Source organism: Myzus persicae, unplaced genomic scaffold, assembly GCF_001856785.1.
Source record: "Myzus persicae strain clone G006 unplaced genomic scaffold, MPER_G0061.0, whole genome shotgun sequence".
In the NCBI taxonomy this organism is placed as follows: Eukaryota; Metazoa; Arthropoda; class Insecta; order Hemiptera; family Aphididae; genus Myzus; species Myzus persicae.
In genome coordinates this window covers 270,198-289,975 of record NW_019103025.1, presented here as the reverse complement: position 1 = coordinate 289,975, position 19,778 = coordinate 270,198, and the positions used below count along the sequence as shown (strand labels likewise).

General features: G+C 27.4%; 1 protein-coding gene across 3 annotated transcripts in view; it reads right to left on the bottom strand.

Annotated features, from left to right (window-relative positions):
- LOC111033585 (zinc finger protein squeeze-like) overlaps positions 1-19,778 on the bottom strand; it is a 158,745-nt gene that overhangs the window by 118,825 nt on the left and 20,142 nt on the right. The gene's annotated exons all lie outside the window — the stretch shown is intronic.

Here is a 19,778-nt window from a genome sequence, read left to right as displayed (position 1 = left end):
GGGAAGGCAAAGGAAAATGGAAACATCGTACGAGTTTAGGACGCAGTGGAAGGGGTACATAACGTCTACCCGCCATCAACCCACCCTCGCACGCACACCCCATCGTCCCCCCTCAACTTTTTATTATATATATTTTTTTCGCCCTTGTACACTTATTGTATTTTCCCTTTTTTCCGAGGACGCGTTCTTTCTGTTCTTTTTCCTCGTTTCCTTTTTATTTTATTTTTATTTTTTTATCCCATTTTTTTTTTTTTTTTTTTTTTTTTGTCAGGGGTGTATTTTCTTCTTTTTCGGGTTGTGCATCCCACTAGTTCTGTATGCGTGTGTGTGATATATATTTATATATATATATATATATGTATATGCAATAATAATTTGACTATGAATATTAAACGACATATACAGACACGAAAAAAACAAACACAACTGAGGGTCAGAGCAGACACAAAAGAGCGCGCAAAGTCGAGCACGCAATGAACCGATGCCAAACCGTTTTACCGCTTTGGTCGTTGACGATGACGGGCGGCAAGCAGGACGTTGTAATAGAGGTGGAAGAGGTGGTAACGAGCACGTTCCTAATTGAAGTGGTCATAAGATTATTTTGAAAAAAAAAACGGTTTTATTACTTCTTGAATCAAGAAATGTTAAATCCAACAACTTAAAGTTTAATGCATATTAAATCACTTTAATAATATATGAAATACTTAATAACGCTCTTTCAATATTCTCCGCACCGTAACAACCATAAAGATCGCTTTTAGATTATTATTATCTTGTATTATAATTGTGCAGTGTACACGAAAAATTATTATAAAATCTACGAAACACTAACTAATTATATACACGGGCATTATTTGAACCATTGAAAAAATATTTACTGTTAGAAGTCATTTGTTACAAAATTATCAGTTTGTGGGTACATTTTGTTATAATAATAATAATAGATAGTAGATGATATTTAATTAATGTATTTTACTATTGTTTTTCATTTAGCAGTAATATTTAACGTTTTTAAAAATCCGAGGCAATAATTTATAGTATTAGACAATATATTATTTTATACTAATTGCTATCAAATAGATAATGTACACAGTTTTAATGTGGTAATGGAAATTTGTCGATCACTCGGAGCACTTTTTGTTTTCTCTATCTGACTCACGCGCAATATGCCAAAACGTTCAGCTGACCAAATCTTATAACTTAGCTTTAATATTTAGAATGAATTGACTTATCGTTAGAATTTGAGTTAAGATCATTAACTGAGTTTATAAGTTGGATTTTGCACTATATTTAAATTTGTATGGAAGTTATAAGTATGTAAAATATTTAATAATGTTCATAAGTCTCAGAAAAATTGAAATTTCGTAAAAAATATCAATATACAAACACAGATAGTGTTCAAAGGTTCAATTCAGATATTTGGTGAATTTGTTGTAATTATGTTAAACCCAGTAACATAAGATTGGTTCGCAAACTTGCTATGTCACGTATGGGTCGGAAAGAGAGAAAACAAATAATGCGCTGAAAGTGACAATCATATTGCTAATCCTGCCCACAATTATACAAAGTTTCATTGTATCACACTATACATTCACCATAAAAACAAAATATGATTTTCATTTATAATTGACAATATTTCGTGTACCATGTACTAGAATATTAATTATTTGAGTGTTTTAATATTTATGTATAAATTATTAATTAATTATGTACAATCATAGAATTATTGAAATAGGCACAAAAAAAACCATAGGTGTATCTAATAATATTTCGAAAAGAACAAGTTTATTATTAAGTATATTTTGGTGGCCTGATAGTGGACTAATTAGCATGCGGTGAATATGTACAGTATAAACTTATAATTAATATGGTTACCTATGTCTGAAAATCAATTAAAATCTAATAACCTGAATTTTACATAACTTAATACTTTAACGCATTCATAGTTTCACTAATTATAATGATTTCATCAATTCTAAGAATAGTTCGTATCGGATTCGCATTAAGTATGTCATTACTTTATGCAGTAAAAAACTACGATTATTATTAGCATGGTAAATTGGTAAAAACAAAACAAGTTAACTAATGCTTCACTATGCATTCATATAGATTTTTATCATTTAAAATGTTCTTTTCAAAAATACTTAATATTAGTATATTATTAATATTTTTATAGCAATAACTAATTTATACAATCATGTACCACGGGTTTCGAATAACAATATAAAAAACAGTTACTCTGAAGTACCCATACTAATAATTTGATTAAAATAAAAAAGCTTTTGAAGAAATTAACAATACCAAATCGGCAGTTAAAATCAAGATAGTCAAATTAAGTAGAATTTCAACCAAAGAGTGTGTATAATAAGGATTTTTGAATAGAATATTGCGTTCTAAATGTCGGCCAAGTACAGTCACTCATTGGTTTACGAGCTAGTGGATTGGCGAAAATTTATTACATGTATTCATCTATTGTTAACAAGCTTAAGTAGGTGGTATAAACCCAACCACAAGAGCCCGAGAAAAGTAAAATAATAATAAAAAGACAAGAGCTCACATTTATAAGTATGATCATGTATTTTTTAGATTTGTGACGGTAAAAAAAAGCTTTAAATTTTAATATCGTTTGACTCGTATAATATTCACCCTTTGGGACCAACACATCCGCCTTGTTATTTCATCTTTTTTTTTCTGAGGGCGTGTAAGAAAAACTCTTCAGTTTTTTTCCCACTCTATCCGTCGCTCACAGATCCCCTCTCAATTTTATTTCATTTTCCTAAACACATTAAGTCTCTTGGAGAGACTTTTTTTTACAGACAGTTTTTTTTTTCGTTACCCCTTTTTGGGATTATCATAATAATAATAAATGATTTTAAATTACAAACAAAAAACATACGCCTAATCATAAATATAAACGGCTTGTTTGTATGAAAAATACCGGGGGTTTCCAATAACACAAACAAACATTGAAGGCGGGCTATGCTAATTTGGGGCCCGAGGTGCCAATTTATTCCGCCCAAATCACACGCAAAGGTGTCGCGGTAGATTCCTGTCGTGGAATTCATTTAAAAAGAAGGTATGAAACGGGTCATAGCAGGAAGTTAAAAAAAAATCATAAATACGTCATTTCACTTTTTATGAAGAGTCCTATTAGCAAAATACAAATAGAAAATAATTTTCTTTGAATAGTTTCTGTATACAGAGAATCTTTTTTTTCATAATTGTTTAACATTTAAGTAACATTTTGTTGAGTTTATAAATTTAATGTTTAAATAAGAACTCTGAATCAATTAATGATTTGTAATAAATATAATATGCGTTAATAATATATAATATATAATATATAACATAATATATAAAAAAAATTTTCATATTGTTTTAACTTGTTAATTATTGAGATGTAAGAATAAAAAACATAGCTTATACTTTATATTTTATAAAATACTGTTATAATTATTTAGATGAATAAATTATAAAATACGAGTACCTATTTAATGTTTAATAATTTATTGAATGTTGAAAACGTGACTTAATGTAACAACCTGCATGTAGTTAAGAAATTAATAAAAACTTAAAAATGGATAGTATGAAAACAAAAATTAAATTTTATTTATTAGTATCAATATTTTATTTTTAAAAATTATTAATAATTTTACAATATTAACCATGTAGCATTCTAGAAGATAATATAGGTCGTACTATAAAATATCCATTCAACGATATGATTCGTGAAATGCCTTTCGCTGAATTTACCAGATAAAACTCAAATTATATTCATTCAATTATTATATCATTTTAATGTTAAAAGTATCAATAAAGTTGTGATTTTGAGATGACTATTCACGTCAGTCAAAAAAATTAAATGTTGCCTTTTTTATTGCCTACAAAAACATTCAATAATCATATTTACCAATACATTAATCAAGATTCTAAAGTTTGTAGCATATTGAGAATTTGTTTTATATATTTATATAAGAGTATTAATAAATCATTATATTATTCGAAAAAACGATTTTGAATTGAGCTTGATGTAAATGCTCGAGATTTGTCAAAAACATTTTTATAATTACAAATTAATTTGAAGTAGGTATACTCTAAAACCGCAATGAAATTCAAAAAATAACCAATTACAAATACAATTTGTTTTGGATTTCCAATGACGCTTTGAGCAAATTTTCGAGCGTTAAATTATGCAGAGATGCTGTCCAAAAAATAAAATATATAAAGAACAATCGTTATAAAACCAATACATTCCTCATTCCACTCCAAAAATATAAAATATATTTATTGACAGGTGCAACTGTTACACACTTTTACAAAATCTGATTTTTCAAAAACTTTACCCAATAAGGACTGAACAGTAATAAATACGTGATAAACCTGATTTTATTTGCTTTATTTTATTATAAATTATAATTATATGAATATAATATGAAGTAAGAATAAATTATTTAAATGTAATACGTTTTAAATAGAAGTAAACTTAATATTATATTATATAAGGCAATCTCGTTCATGTATGGAAATGTTATTTTCGTACACAAATTGCTCACTGTGGGAGGTGTTTTTTCCTGAAAAAAGTGAAGTTTATTCCACTTTCTTTATTTTTTTTATCAGGATATTATTATTTTGTATTCGGAAAATATTGTTTTTTCATTTTATTTCGTCATATTGTGAATGCTTTGGAACACGATTGGAAGTCGTCGAGGAAAACAAAACACTCGTCGTGGTAGTGGTAGTGGAAATTGTTTTCATTTTACCCCGAACTGTAATGCCGCCAGTATTTCCCAGCATAAAGCACAGAAACAAAACAAAAGCCATGCGGTGGCATATTACAAATGGTGAACTATACGAAATTTAAGAACAACATAGCATACGTGTTATGTTGGTGGCATGAAAGAAGAAAAATTGAAACTGCGTGTGCCTACCCCTTCCGACCTTCAGTCTTAAAGTACTTTAAAAAGAAAATGGAATAACGTTCCAGAGCAGCAGGTGTTTACAGCAGAATTCCCTAAGTTTTATCATGTACGTTTTAGTTTTACAATTGTATAATAGGTATATTATATAGACAGACAAAATCGAAAAAATAGTTACCCATATAATATGGACGGGTGAAGTCGAAGAAAAGTGGTCTAATATGATTTAGTTAGGATTCAAACAATAAGGAGGGGCGTATACAAGAAAGGTTCTGGGTCTGAATCTGGGTCCCATCGCCATCTCATCGCCATTAAAAAATTCTTGCAGACTTACCTATGTTCAATCTTGTTAATAGTGTTTTTTTTTTTTGCAAATTTTGAATGTTATATTGCCGAATATTAGCATTGCAAAAAATTTGATAATTCTTTGGATATTTCTAAATCAAAGGAACGTAATATCATTATCACCTTGATTTTTCCCATCTTTGTTCCCATACGAAAATCATATCAACGGCACTGTAAGGATTTCAGCAGGCAATTAAAATAGCCCAAGTGAATAATGTATCAGTACCTACATAAATTGTAATAACTGTATAATTGTTGACTAATAACTATGATAGTTAGTTTAGTCATTATACTAAGAAAACAATTGTTTTGACATGTATTGTTACATAAAAATAAAATTGTATGCACTTATTACTACCGTAGTTTGTATATATTATATGCAATATACATGTTTACATCATGGAAAATTCGTAAATGTGTACAACTTTATATTGAACCTATGACAAATGTTTAATTCGAAACTGCTTATACTGAGAATAGTGTATTCTAGAAATAAGCTAGAAATAAATATTGCAATTCTTAAACAAATGATTAAACTTAAAAAAAAAAATGGTTTTATAAATATTTTATATCATACTAAATATATTATTATTCATTTAAAAATTAAGTATAATAATTATCATTTTATCAATAATGTTCATGTTTTATTTGAATAGAATATAGAATAATAATGACTAGTAATTAGTAGGTATGTATCTATATAGTGTTTAATAGCATTATTATATAGGTGGATTAAGGTGATTCAATGAAAGAATAAAAAGTTCCATTTAAAAACTAATTATCATTAAATTATTTCATTTGTCCAACCCCATTAAATTACTATATTGATGCACTTGGTTTCAATGACATCTAGGTCACTTGCAGCGTCCGGTTGCAAGGGCTTGTTTTAACGACCACCACCCTATTTTTCACATGCATTTTCAGAAGACGCCCGACGGTGTCTCGAATGCACCCGAAAGGCGCCAGTTTAGTTTCCTCTCTGTTTACTTTTATTGCACAGAAATCGCATTGAACAAAAATTGATGTATTTTTATAAAAATATATATAGGTACACATTGCACATATAAATACATACACACAGAGTTTATTTCAATGCTGTTTCACAACGTACATTTGAATTGTGCAGCGGATTCGGTCGAATTTACTTATGAAATATAAAATGTATTATGTAGGACAAATTTAAAACATGTACATAATATAAAATAATAATATGTACAAAAGTATATTCAGAGCAAACGCGTATACTTTTAAAAATAAAAAAAAACTTAAATACTGTAATAAAAATGTTAGTAACAGAAAAACTAAATTAATTATTCACTATTCCGTAAAGATTGTGGATAACCTAGCTGCAGGGAGAATCGGTAATAGATATTTATAGCTTTATTTAGATTTTTTTATTTTAATAACATGTTAATATTATGAAAAAATATATATTAAATTATATTTTTGAACTATACTCTAAAATCCAACTGTACATAGAAAATAATTTTACATATTAGTATAGGTAATTATTTCATGGATGTTAAATATGTAATAAAATGTTGTAATAATTATCTAAATCTATTATAGCATAAATTATTCCTATTTATTTAAATCAATTTATAATTTAATATTTATATTGGATTTGAATTATGGGCAAAATAGTGTAAATTAGTATTTCTTTAAATGTATACATGCTCTAAAATATATTTAAACTGCCGGAAACAAAAAATATTCATAGAGTGAAATTGTGTTGGAATTGTCTTACTTTAATATATATAATATACATAATTATAATCGATAAATTCAACTCAAAAATAAATTCTAGTAATTCTAAAATATTCTCAATAAAAGCTATTCTTATAAAGTTTATTTATCTTAGTTACAACATTTATTAATAATGAATATGTTTATAAATTTTTTATACATTCGTAGACAACTTTATCCTCAAAGCAATTTTGTGGAGCACAATATTAATAAGACTTACGATTATTCAAAGTGATCCATTTAAGTGTTCACAGTCAGTACCTATATTTTAGAAAGTTTTTACTTTTCTGAAAATATTATTTTTAATTTGATGTCAGGAAAACAACGTTTAAAAAAATATATGAATATTTTTTACAGATTGTTATCATTTTAATTTTTTAATTTGTATAAGTTTTTGAATGATAATACATTCATTTAAAATTTAATATTTTTTTACGGAATACATAAAAATCGAATTTCCAACGGTTACTGAATAGTTTATAAGTTTTTGATGAGCAAAGTAGTGGATAACATTTTGCAGCATACCCCTAGTGTGGCTGTACCTCTCCGCTCATTTAAACTTTATTAAATAAGTACTTTACTAAGTACTTATATGTTATAGCTAATTAACTATACAATAGTTCAAAACTAGATTTTTATGTAACAAAATATTCAGAAAAAATATTCTGCTTCGGAATATGAAATTAAAATTGTATATTGTCTTTAAAATATTGAGAACTGGGAATAAAAATTGTAAAAAATATCATTCTTCTAAAAAATGATATCTTACAATGTCATCAAATTATAGAAATACATTTTAAACTTTTTATTGACGTGTGTAGAGTGCAAACTTTTAAATAGAATTATTTTTGTCCACGTATAGTTTTAACATAGACCTAACTATATTATACAATATATGTAATATTATTGATTTTAAATAAATATTTAAAATCAATGGTAACATCAACCGTTTAACCAAACCGAATATATGTTTATATAGCATATTATAGTTATGATCAGAGAAAAATGGTAGTTGCATTTAAAGAATTGTAATTATTTTTTTTTTTTAATTAATATATATACAATAAACATTAGGTAGGTACAAAAAATCATAAAAAATACAATTTTAAGTAATAATATGTATAGCTAATAATAACGATATATATTTACAAAAATTAAATTTGTTTATACAAATATGTTCAATTGTATATTATTATTTTAGTTATTAATTATAGTTCTTGAAAATTACAATTGTATTTAATGTAAACAATTACGTTGTTTTATAAATTCAGTCCTCTTGGTGACTACCTATTTCAATTGTGCAGACGTAAATTGCCAATTTGGTAACATGTCAGTGAACATAGTGTATGAGTTATAATGCACGTATTGCTGTTTTATATTCTGTTGATAATATGTTTTTTACTTTTAAACTATACGATTGGTTCAATGACTATTGTAAATAATAATTAATCAAAAAGTTCAAAGGGTCCATGAAGTATATGAAGATAAGTAAAATTAATATTGATTTTAAGCTAATTTTGAACATAAAACTGATTATTTTAATATCTACAGATATTATTTATTGATTTAATACAATATTTATTTACAGTTTAGCTCATTATCTTACTAACACACATTAAAATCAACGTTGTTATACACTTAAATATATTACGATAACATTAAAGTTCTAGCTATCATGATTTTATTGATGGCTAAGCAATTCTATCGCCATCCAACCTAGTCTCAGTTTCTTATTTGACGTCCTTAAACCACGCATAAAAATCTCACACCAGTCATGATTTATAAAAATTATTAAATTAAATACATAATATTTAAGAGATGTTTAATGGTAAGTTGTGTTGAGCTATTAAACAATGGTAAGGAGTTATTTAAAACCTTTTTTAATGTCAGTAAAATACCAATTAATTTTGTTTCTAAATATATTTTACTCAGAGAACGATAAGATGCAACTTTTTATTTAATTTTTAAAAAACTACTTGTATACAAGAATGTACGTCATCGTATATCGTTCTAAATTTTAAGTAAAACCTATATAGACGTTTAAAATTGTGTATGATTAATATAGAACAGAATTTTCAATAAATTATATACTACATAGATTGGCTTTTTAACAAAAAGTTTAACCAGTGATTTGGGCATTTGGCTCTGACCAGTATATATTGAATCGCTGCTAGATAGAATTTCAATTATCCTTACCTACTTTACAAAATGACAAAAGATTCATACCGAAGTTATTTTTGTTATTCATTTTGTATAAAAAATATTTTAAATGTTAATATAGCTGTTTGTAAAATATAGAAACGTTCAATCTAACCAACATCAATTTATTAATGTTATTATTAATGGTATATACGACAGTATTGGTGAAAACTGAAATTAATAAAATTTAAATTATTTATATATAGGTGTTCTAAACTTATACTTTAAAGCAATATAATCCATTGGGTGATTAATTTAATTGATTTATTAGGTAAATAATATTTTTTAAATAGGATTTGCTCCATATAGGATTTAAATCAAACAAAAAATTAAGAATTATATTTTAAACATATTCGAATATCAATTATTTTATTTTACTATTATTCAATAAAACATATTATCAATATAACATAGGTAGGTACCTACAGTAAAAGTGTCTTTATGTAAATTGTTACTTTGTGTTGAATAAATATATGACATACACGTGTTTTTGTAAATTTGGTTTGAAAGTTCATGGAATTGTATAGGTACCAGTTGATTGTTTTTACATTTTTGTCATAATATACTTACAATAGTTCTCAATGAATGATTCGTAATTACGACTTTTGTTACTGGTTCATTTAAATACTAAAAACGTACCCGACAACATTTAAAAAGAAAACACCATCGACCGTTATCACTTATAAGATATTAAAATACATTTTTATTCCGATCACAATGTATCTATCTAATTTATAACTATACAAGAAAATCTGTGGAATATAGTCCATGATGTAATGAAACTTAAAATGTACAAATTAATTAAAATTATATTTAAAAATGCTTAACGCTTACAAGCGCGTTGCGAACGGCAAACAGACGAAAAATGTGGCCGTCAAAATACTAATAAAAAAAAGCTCGCTGACTTGGGGCAATACAAAAAAAAGATAAAATAAAACAAAATAAAAATAAACTCCGAGTAAAAAAGCCGGTCTTGTTTTGATAGGTGATTGGCCGACTGGCCGCCGGGGCGCGCTCTACTCGCGGGCTTTTTACCCTGGCCCCGCCCCTCCACGGCCAACTGTCCTGTGTGGAAAAAAATCGCGGTGTCTGGACACGATGTAGTGGATGAAGAGAAGTTAGGGGTAGAGTAAAAAACCCGTCCGGCGCCGGGTCGGGGGGTCGTAGAAAGCGGCGGGACTGTGTTGGTGGCGGAAGGAGGGGGTAAAAAAAAGTGAAAAATAAGCTTCCCGGTGGAATCGATAAAAAAATTCCTGCGCGTTTTTTTTCACCAAATCCAACTGGGGTGGACGGCGAGGGCTGGTGGCGGTGGCAGAAAGCCCAACAGAACTAGGGGATGGCCTCGCACTTGTATATATATACACACGGCGCGTGGATGGGTATATCGTCACGGCGGCGGATTGTATGGGGGGAGGGCACCGGGTGGGTACCAGTTAATTCGAAACACCCCTGCGTGCTACCCCCTCTCGACACTGACGGTTGCCACGGACGGCAGAAGTGGTTAAAATGCAACCTACCCCTCACCTTACCCCGGCCATGCATCACTACCTTCACTGCTGCAGCACAGCGACGGTCCTGCAGCAGCACCATCGTCGCATCGTCCTGAACCGTTCCACGTAGGTACCTATACTCACGGAACTGCAGCAACACAGGATACCGATGTGTCTGGTCTTCTAATCATAACATGGAGCAAAGTGGTCTGCAGTAGGAGGATTGTGTTAGGTACCGTGTATACATTTTCCCAATATTATAGTATAATAAGTAAATATAGTTTAATGTCAATTTGATTTTTTTTACATACCCATACTTGAAAATTACGTATTTACTCTGAAGCATCTAGAAATATTGAAATATAATATAATATATTATAATTGCACTGTGCTTAACCGAGACTGTAAGGCGAAGTTCTTACGATTTTGCAAACGATATATACAATATACATATATATATACTTATCGCAAAATTAAAATTACTTAAATCGTTTAAAAAATACATAAACTACAGTACTATATATTGTATATTATCCATAGGTAAGGTATGTATTGTATAACAGTACAAACAATTCATACATATTACATAGGTACCTATTGTATATAATATTATGTACATCAATTTTTTATATGTACGATAAAAAACGTATATTTTTAAATGTGTATTATGCCCTAATGTAGTAATATACGTCTCATAGGGTATAATGTTTTGTTTGATCGGTAAGAAAATATATATTATAATGTAAACGGTTTTACAATCTACTAAAAGGGGTATAGTAGGTAGGTACACGATATAATAATATATTTTTACTGTCCTGCAGACGTCTTTCCATTCTTAGTGGGGCATTCATCTCATATTTTTTACGAAGAATGATCCATCATCATTATTATAGTAGGTATAGATATGTATCTATAACAGTCTAGGAAAAAGTTATGATTTTATGTACGGTTAAAATAATATTAGATACTAAGTATTTTGATATTATTAGGTCTATGTAATTAGATTCAACAACCTGGAACAAGTAAATCATTAATTCAACAAATTACATGAGTTTGTTAAATAATATCAATTTAAATATTCAAATCCGTGGGAAAAGTTTGTAGAAAGTAACTTGATTATTAAGTATATCTGTTATTCGACCAATTTGGTATAACCAGTTTCCTAATGGGTTACTACCTATGTAAAGAAAAAACATTTATTTATTTAATATTTATTAAATTAATCATGAGGGACTCACATTAGTTAGAAATTAAGGAAATGTATGATTATTATTTATTCAATTTATATTATTCTATTATATGTAATATACTTATTATATTAAGTACCTACATTTATTTTCACACGATATTTTTTAAAATTACATAAACATAAATCAATTGATTAAAATAAAAATATGGTCCAATTATTTTATTAGCAAGAAAAATGTGCATGTTTAATTCACAATTGAAGACAATTTCAGAAGGCCGCAATTTTAAAGTAAAAATAATAATACTCAACTAACGAATAGTAAATCCATTTTAAAAGTTTAAAAAGCCGGATAGGATACAGACATCTACATTCATCTAGATTAGTTTTTGATATTAAATTTGAAAATAAAAGATTTAGAATTCAAAAAATAATTTTAAGCTAAGCAATACGCGTAATGCTCGTTAAAAATTGTTAAAAAAAATTAACGTGACTGCGTTGGTAGTTTTTCCTTAGGTTAAGAGAAACAGCTGAGAAACTCATGAAAATGACCTTTTAAAACTATTATCAAGATTTTAGAGAGAACCCTTAATTTTTTTATGTGCCTCATAAAACTTGTAAATTACAAGTCATGAGTGTCCCAAAAGTATTATAAGTAAATTAAATTATTGTTTAATGCGTCAACTTGTATGAACTTAATACTTGTTTTTTAAACATCCCAGCAAGTACATTTTAGTAAATTATATTTTTTCAAAACTTTATAAATAATTTATAAGTTTATAACCTATGTGATGTTTCTTTGGAAAAATTGGATTTCAATGTTAAACTTTGATATTGTTACATTATAAAAACAATTTATATTTTGGAATAAGAACATTTGCTTGTATTTGCAGTCATAGAAAATACGATGTATTCTCAAAGAGTTCACTCATAAAATATATATAAGTACATAAGTATGAATTCAAACATCTTTGAAAAATAAAATAAAAGTGAAAACATAGTTTGATTTTTCAATAAATAAAAGTGAGGAAGATGGTCCAAGCGAAAAGTTGTCTTAAAATTGTATTACATTCAAAAAATATACTGAATCTCTTGCTTCTATTCACTGAAACTAACACACAAACCAAACTAATATTTTGACCTTCCGAATGCACCAATTAAATTCACTTTTCTATTCAAAAATTGAAAATTAAAGCATTTACACTGCCCCAAATGCTGATGTTAGAAAAAAACAAATATCATTCATTGCTATGCTCAGAATCTAAAAAAAAAACAATTTAATGTCTATAACTATTATATATAATTACACTAAAATATAAATTTTTTTTACATTAGAATATATTTCATTAATCATTAAGCAAATTACACTAAGATTAAAGAAACTTAGATGAGTAAATGTTAGCAATAAAAATATCAATAACAAATAATAACAATAAAATACCTCAAACTCCTAATAAATAATAATATGCGACACTTTATGGGTAGGTAATATATTATTGTATTTAATAAATTCATATTTTAGTCAAACTCTAAACTTATATAGTATTTTTATTTTTTGTAAAAATGTTAAGTATTCAATGATTCTTTTTTATTACCTATTCTTAAAGTGATTCTGAAATATATTTTGATTTATTCAATCAACATTATAATATTTATATAGGTGCCTACATAAAAGAAAAAAATCAATATCTTAATTATTGTTCTATTTTAATCATTTTTAATTAAATTTCACACCTAATGCTATAGAATATGCTTAGTAGCAAAGGTATAATATAAATATTGTGATTAAATACATTTATTATGAAATAAACTTTTTGTGTGTAGAGTTCTGCAGACCCGACAACCAGGGAAGATGATATTATATTTCAATGGATGTTCAAGAGATGTTCAATGGATGTGTAGCGCCATCTCGTGGCAGAATTATATACTAGAATTTGGATTTTACTACGTTAGAGGTCAAAATGTGTGTATTATACAAAAATAATATTACAGTGTAAAATGTAAATTATTAAATAACATTAATAATTTTCGCCAATTATAATAATGTTTCATACTTTAATTTGATTCTAATATCTTTTTCCAAAGGTATAATATATATTATCCAAGTGTAGAACTAGAACCTCAAGTTAGGTACTTAAGTACTTTATAAAACTCTACTAATGATATCTTTTTAAACATATTTTTACATTACTTATGTCTTATATTATTGAATAGATTAATTAACTAAATAGGTAGTGTGTTAAATTATCAAGAATAGATACAAATTATGATAGTCTCATGTTACTTCAAAGTTATGGTGATACTAATATACTATTTTAATTATTACTATTATAATATACTCACTATGTATTATATAAGTACCTTGTATAATACCTAGTATACTTGCCTATATTAGTGTTCTACCTTCTACTACCTACGATCTACTTATGATATTAATGTTAATAACAGACTTAGAATTTCAACTTACTTGTATATAAGATAACTGATATTTTACAAAACTACACATTATAATAATAATTAAATATAAGATATAATTATAACTGCTAAACTGCTCAAAATTAAGAACAACCTATTACAGTTATCAATTATGTATATATGTTGACTTCACAAGTTAATTTTTATATTAATATAGTAATATTATATATAATATTATAATACATACTCAATATGCAGTGGAAATGTATCATCCAAGAGCAAAAATATGTTTTATAATTGCGCAATGAATATTTTTGATAGTTTGTTAAAATATATTAAAGTACCTAACTAAAGAGTATAGCTAAAGAATCATTAAAACAAATTCAAGTTTAAACACTGTTATGCTCAATATTTCCTATACCTACCTATATTGTATTAAAAATAAAATTTAGGTAGGTACCCAAGAATTTTCCTAATACAATTAACAAAAAAAAAAAAAAACCGTTGACTCTGACACAAAATTGTCATGGCCGATTCAAAACGTGGAATATAATCCTGTTAAAGTGTCGACTTGGAGAAGTATACGTATAGAGGGTGAATGGACAATGGTTTGACAAGTTCATACATCTTCATCGGGGTAAAACACAAGCACAAAAACCGGCTAATCGTATCTACTGCCAAAGTTAAAAGTCCGAGTGATTAGCCCTGAAACAATGGTGGTGCAAGACGATTAATCATTCGGAACCGAGGACGAAACAAGAGAAAAGGAGGGAAAGATAGAGCGAACGTTAGATATAGACGTGGCGAGGAGGTCAAGTGCGAGACTCATCATCATCATCATCATTGCTGCCTCGGAACGAGACCTGTCCTTAGGGAGTTAATACTCTGTTTACAGTAAGCCCACACATGTACAGTTTTTCTCTTAGAAGTTGCATGTAAACCATTCCACTTGATTCACTTTGTATCGAAAATGTAATAAATTCACTACTGTAGCTACCTACTATGAACGTTTTATGAATTCCAAAAAATAATTTATTAAACATTATAATAACTATATTTCCAATATAGTAAGTTGAACTTTAAACTTTAAATACTTATTGTATTCAGCAGATACACCGCGGTTATAAGAAATCGTAGATACCTATAAATTATTATAGTTTTTTGAATGATAAGATACATGAAATTATAACAAACAATGCTTGCTCAGTAGTGACACTATTACAATATACATTAACAATTCGATACTCCGAATAATCTCAATAATCGACCAACCATCAGAGATCAAGTACCTACCCACTTAAATTACATGAATATCTACTATCCGTGTAAATATTATAGATTAATAATAGAAAAAACGAAGCTATACTAAGCTTCATTAAATTATTATTCCTGTACAGCCAATATACTGTATGTAGTATGTTGTATAATAATAAATCTAAAAACACAATGACATAAACCTATAATAATTCTTCAACAGTCATCTTATAAATCTTAAAATATGTTAACGTATCATTATAAACTTGTACTCAAGAAGTTTAGAAAATGAATTTTAAAAAAAGTCGATTATGAACTTACACTTAATTTAGTAAATTAAGTATAAAAAAAAATATACCTATAAATTAGTAAAAACCTATATAATATTATTTGATTTAAAAATGTTTATGATATGCGTATTAGCTAGGTACCTAATATATCTATATCTCAGTATAAATCTACGTCAACTTGTGACTACTCAATGAGTATTCTATAGGATTGCATTATTGCGTAACAACTAAAGCCGGGTATAATATGAGATCACATGCAGTGAATTACTTTTCATTGATGCCTACCTAGTAATGAATATAGTAATATGCATATTATGGTTTACTGTATCTACTATTAAACATTTTCAAATAAACCTAGCTAAGACTGCTTTATACATAAACCCCTTAAAAATAACACCGATTAACATAACAGGCGATTAATATGTTTTTTAGTTTTATCAGCTGACGGCCAAGAATATAACAATATAACGTGAACACACCGACGATATACCTCTCTTCCTCTTCTTGTATACTCCATTGTAGCACACAAGTGGTGCACCTATATATAATCTTATATTATATATATATATATTTATATAGAATATACACACAGCGTATATATAACAAGCACACGTCGTCGCCACCACTACCGCTCTGCAGATTTTTATGAATGGAATGTCCGTTCGTCTTGGTCACCACTTCCGCCGCCCAGTCTTTGACCGGTCCGGCGGCGCAGCATCAGCCGTCAAATTACTATGATTACCGAAACGGCGGCGTACGAAACCACTTATATCCATCAACCTCGATGACTTTACATATAATAATATTTTCATTGTCGTAAACTCGTACAGTATTTTATACGATATACATACAACATCCATATTACATTATATAATAGAGGTATATGTATGTAAATGTACCTATCATATGTATATATATATATATATATATACAGCCACACGGACGGTCATAGATAATAGGTGTACGACGCGTACGCGCCGTGTCGAAGTGCAATGATGATGATGATGGAGGCTGGTCGGTCGGGGACGTCTTCCGCGGCGTGTAAAAATCGATTCGCGCACGGATCCACGTGCACTCGGCCTTGGTCATACAGTGCGTTTTGTCCGTCGTGTGCGCATTATATTTTCCAACACCTTAGAGCACGTACGTCTCAGGTATAGGTACGTTTATGCTATACGGTTGGAATACTTAACGCGTGTGCTGCACTAGTAGGTATTATAGGTAGACACTGGGTAGTAGTATAGGTAATATTGTAATATATTATGCAACAAAGCGTACCTAATATTTTATGGTAATTCATAGATAGGTAGGCGATTATTATAACACAGAGATTTTCTTTAATATTTATGATCCGTGTATAGATGACCAGCTGCACCGCGATCGATCGAGAAAATAACTAGAAATCACAACGCGTATGACAGGTAAGTATATTACAATATTTTAGAAATTTTTGAAAGTGCGGATACACCGGATTCTGATTTTAAGTGTGCTTAAAATATATACAAAATATGAAATGCATAACTATTAAATTGACATTTGAAAACAATTATCATTATTAACCTCTCAATATGCAGCTAGTATAATAGTATAGATATTAAACATCATCATCTATTTATACGAGTTAAAATTATATATTTCAAACGTCATAATAAAAATATAAACATGTTTACTTTCTATACCGACTTACACATGAAATAAATACTATTCATGGTACATAGGTATTATATTAAAATATCAAATAATAAAAGTGTCTTCACAGTATTATTAAGTATAAACTATAATTATTATAGTTTTTTTAATTGACATGTTATGTGTCTTGAATGGATAGGACGTGTATGAAAAAAGCACATATATAATTAAATATTAAATTCAAAGAAAATTAAAAACAACCCTAATTATTAGTTAACTTCATCAGGTTAATACAGGTGAATAGTGTATAAACTTAAATGGAGTTTAAAAAGTGGGAGGAAAATCCTTTCTGAAGTGTATTGTTTTAAATTTAAGTGTACCTGGGTATACATATAATGTATCCTACATATAATAAAAGTATTTACTATTTACTATTTACTATTTACTATTTATAACTATTAATAATATATTAAATTGAAATGTGTTTATAAAATGTTGTACCCCAATGGACAACGTTAGTATCCTATACCTACCTATACTGTATACAGTAGGTTAGTTTATTTATAAATAAGATGAATTAGTATGTTTCTAATTTCCTATATACATATATATATTTTTTGCAGAAACCAATCATATTTTAACAACATTTTGAAACCAATATGATAGTTTGATATATATCTACTACAAAGCATAGTATGTATAAAGTATAAAAGTTAATAGGTCCCTAGTATAAATAATTAACTTTTTTTTTGTTATGGTATCGAGGACTAGAGGAGGAACTATGGTGCCAGTACTTCTCCTCGAATAAATAATTAACTACCAATATATTAGATATACCTATACGTCACATTATAATCAAATTGCTCTGTATAAATATACATTTAAATGATATAATTGTTGCTTTAGTTTAAAATAAATTAAATACCTTTGAGTTCGTATAATACAATAGAGATTTCAGCAAATTTGTTCCAATAGTAAAATATTAGTTGTTAATAAAACATTCTGTATAATATGTCTGCAGATTTGCAGAAACGTCATGACCAGACCTAATGTAGATTGACAGATCGTATCGGTAGCTACTCTTACATAGCTTATATTTTCGTTATGATTATTATATGTTACACACTTAATAGATAGCGAGGGACACACACAACAAGGAAGAAGTATAAAATATGTTTAATTTCACACTACATTTTCACGCCGACTTAATCGGCTGAAGCTTTGATGAACACCGACAAATAAATAAAATAAACTGAGCGATGATAAAATGATATATTTCAATGGAGTATAGAATATAGAATTTCTATTTTATTGTATTAAAAAAATTAAACGTAGGTTTAGGTATAAATGTATAATTGTTACCTATCTATTGACTAATATCTATAAGGTACCTACTTAATTTCTTAAAATAAAATATGCACCTTCTTAATAATTGTATAGCTCTGTAAAATGCGCACTAAGAAAAATGATTGGAAAATGTTAAAAGATAAACATAAGAAATTAAGAACGCATATTTTCATTTGAACATACGATATTCTAATTTCAAGTTAAAATCATTTTACATGCTTTAGGGTAAATAATTCAGTCATAATATGTCGCTAAAGAGCTACACAGATATTAAAGTATATAACACTAAACACTTATTCATTAAATATTTAAATAGACTTACCATAAGGAATTTGAATTGTAACACAAATAATATATAAACAATAACTCACCTGAAAAACAAAAAAAAAAACACACAATTAGTATAAAAATAAAAATACATAAAATACATTTATATTCGAAATGATATTTTAATGATTTCAATTTGTATAATACCTAATAATTCAATTATATTTTAATATTAAACTACTTGATACAAGTTTATTTTATACCTACTATAATTTTATTTAGTATGTTTTCAAAAATAGGATTTAATTTAATTTTAAAAGAGTATTATTTGTACTATAATTAATTTATATAAATTAACTGAAAACTATTCTATTAATATTTATATCGTAAAAAAGATAATGCATTTATATTATTTTTATTAGTACATCGTATATTATGTCATACATAAAATATATACAATTATCAAAAAATGTTAAAATTTTTTTATGTTACAAAAATTGAGAGATGATCAATGATAATATTGTTCTAGTGTTTGTAATTATTTTTTGTAGTTAGGTAATATTTTTTGATTAATCAAAATCATTAAATAACTAAATTTTCATAACAATTTATAAATATACTAATGTCTAATACGTCATTAAATATAAATAATATATTACAAAAATTAATTTCATACAACTAAAATTATGATATA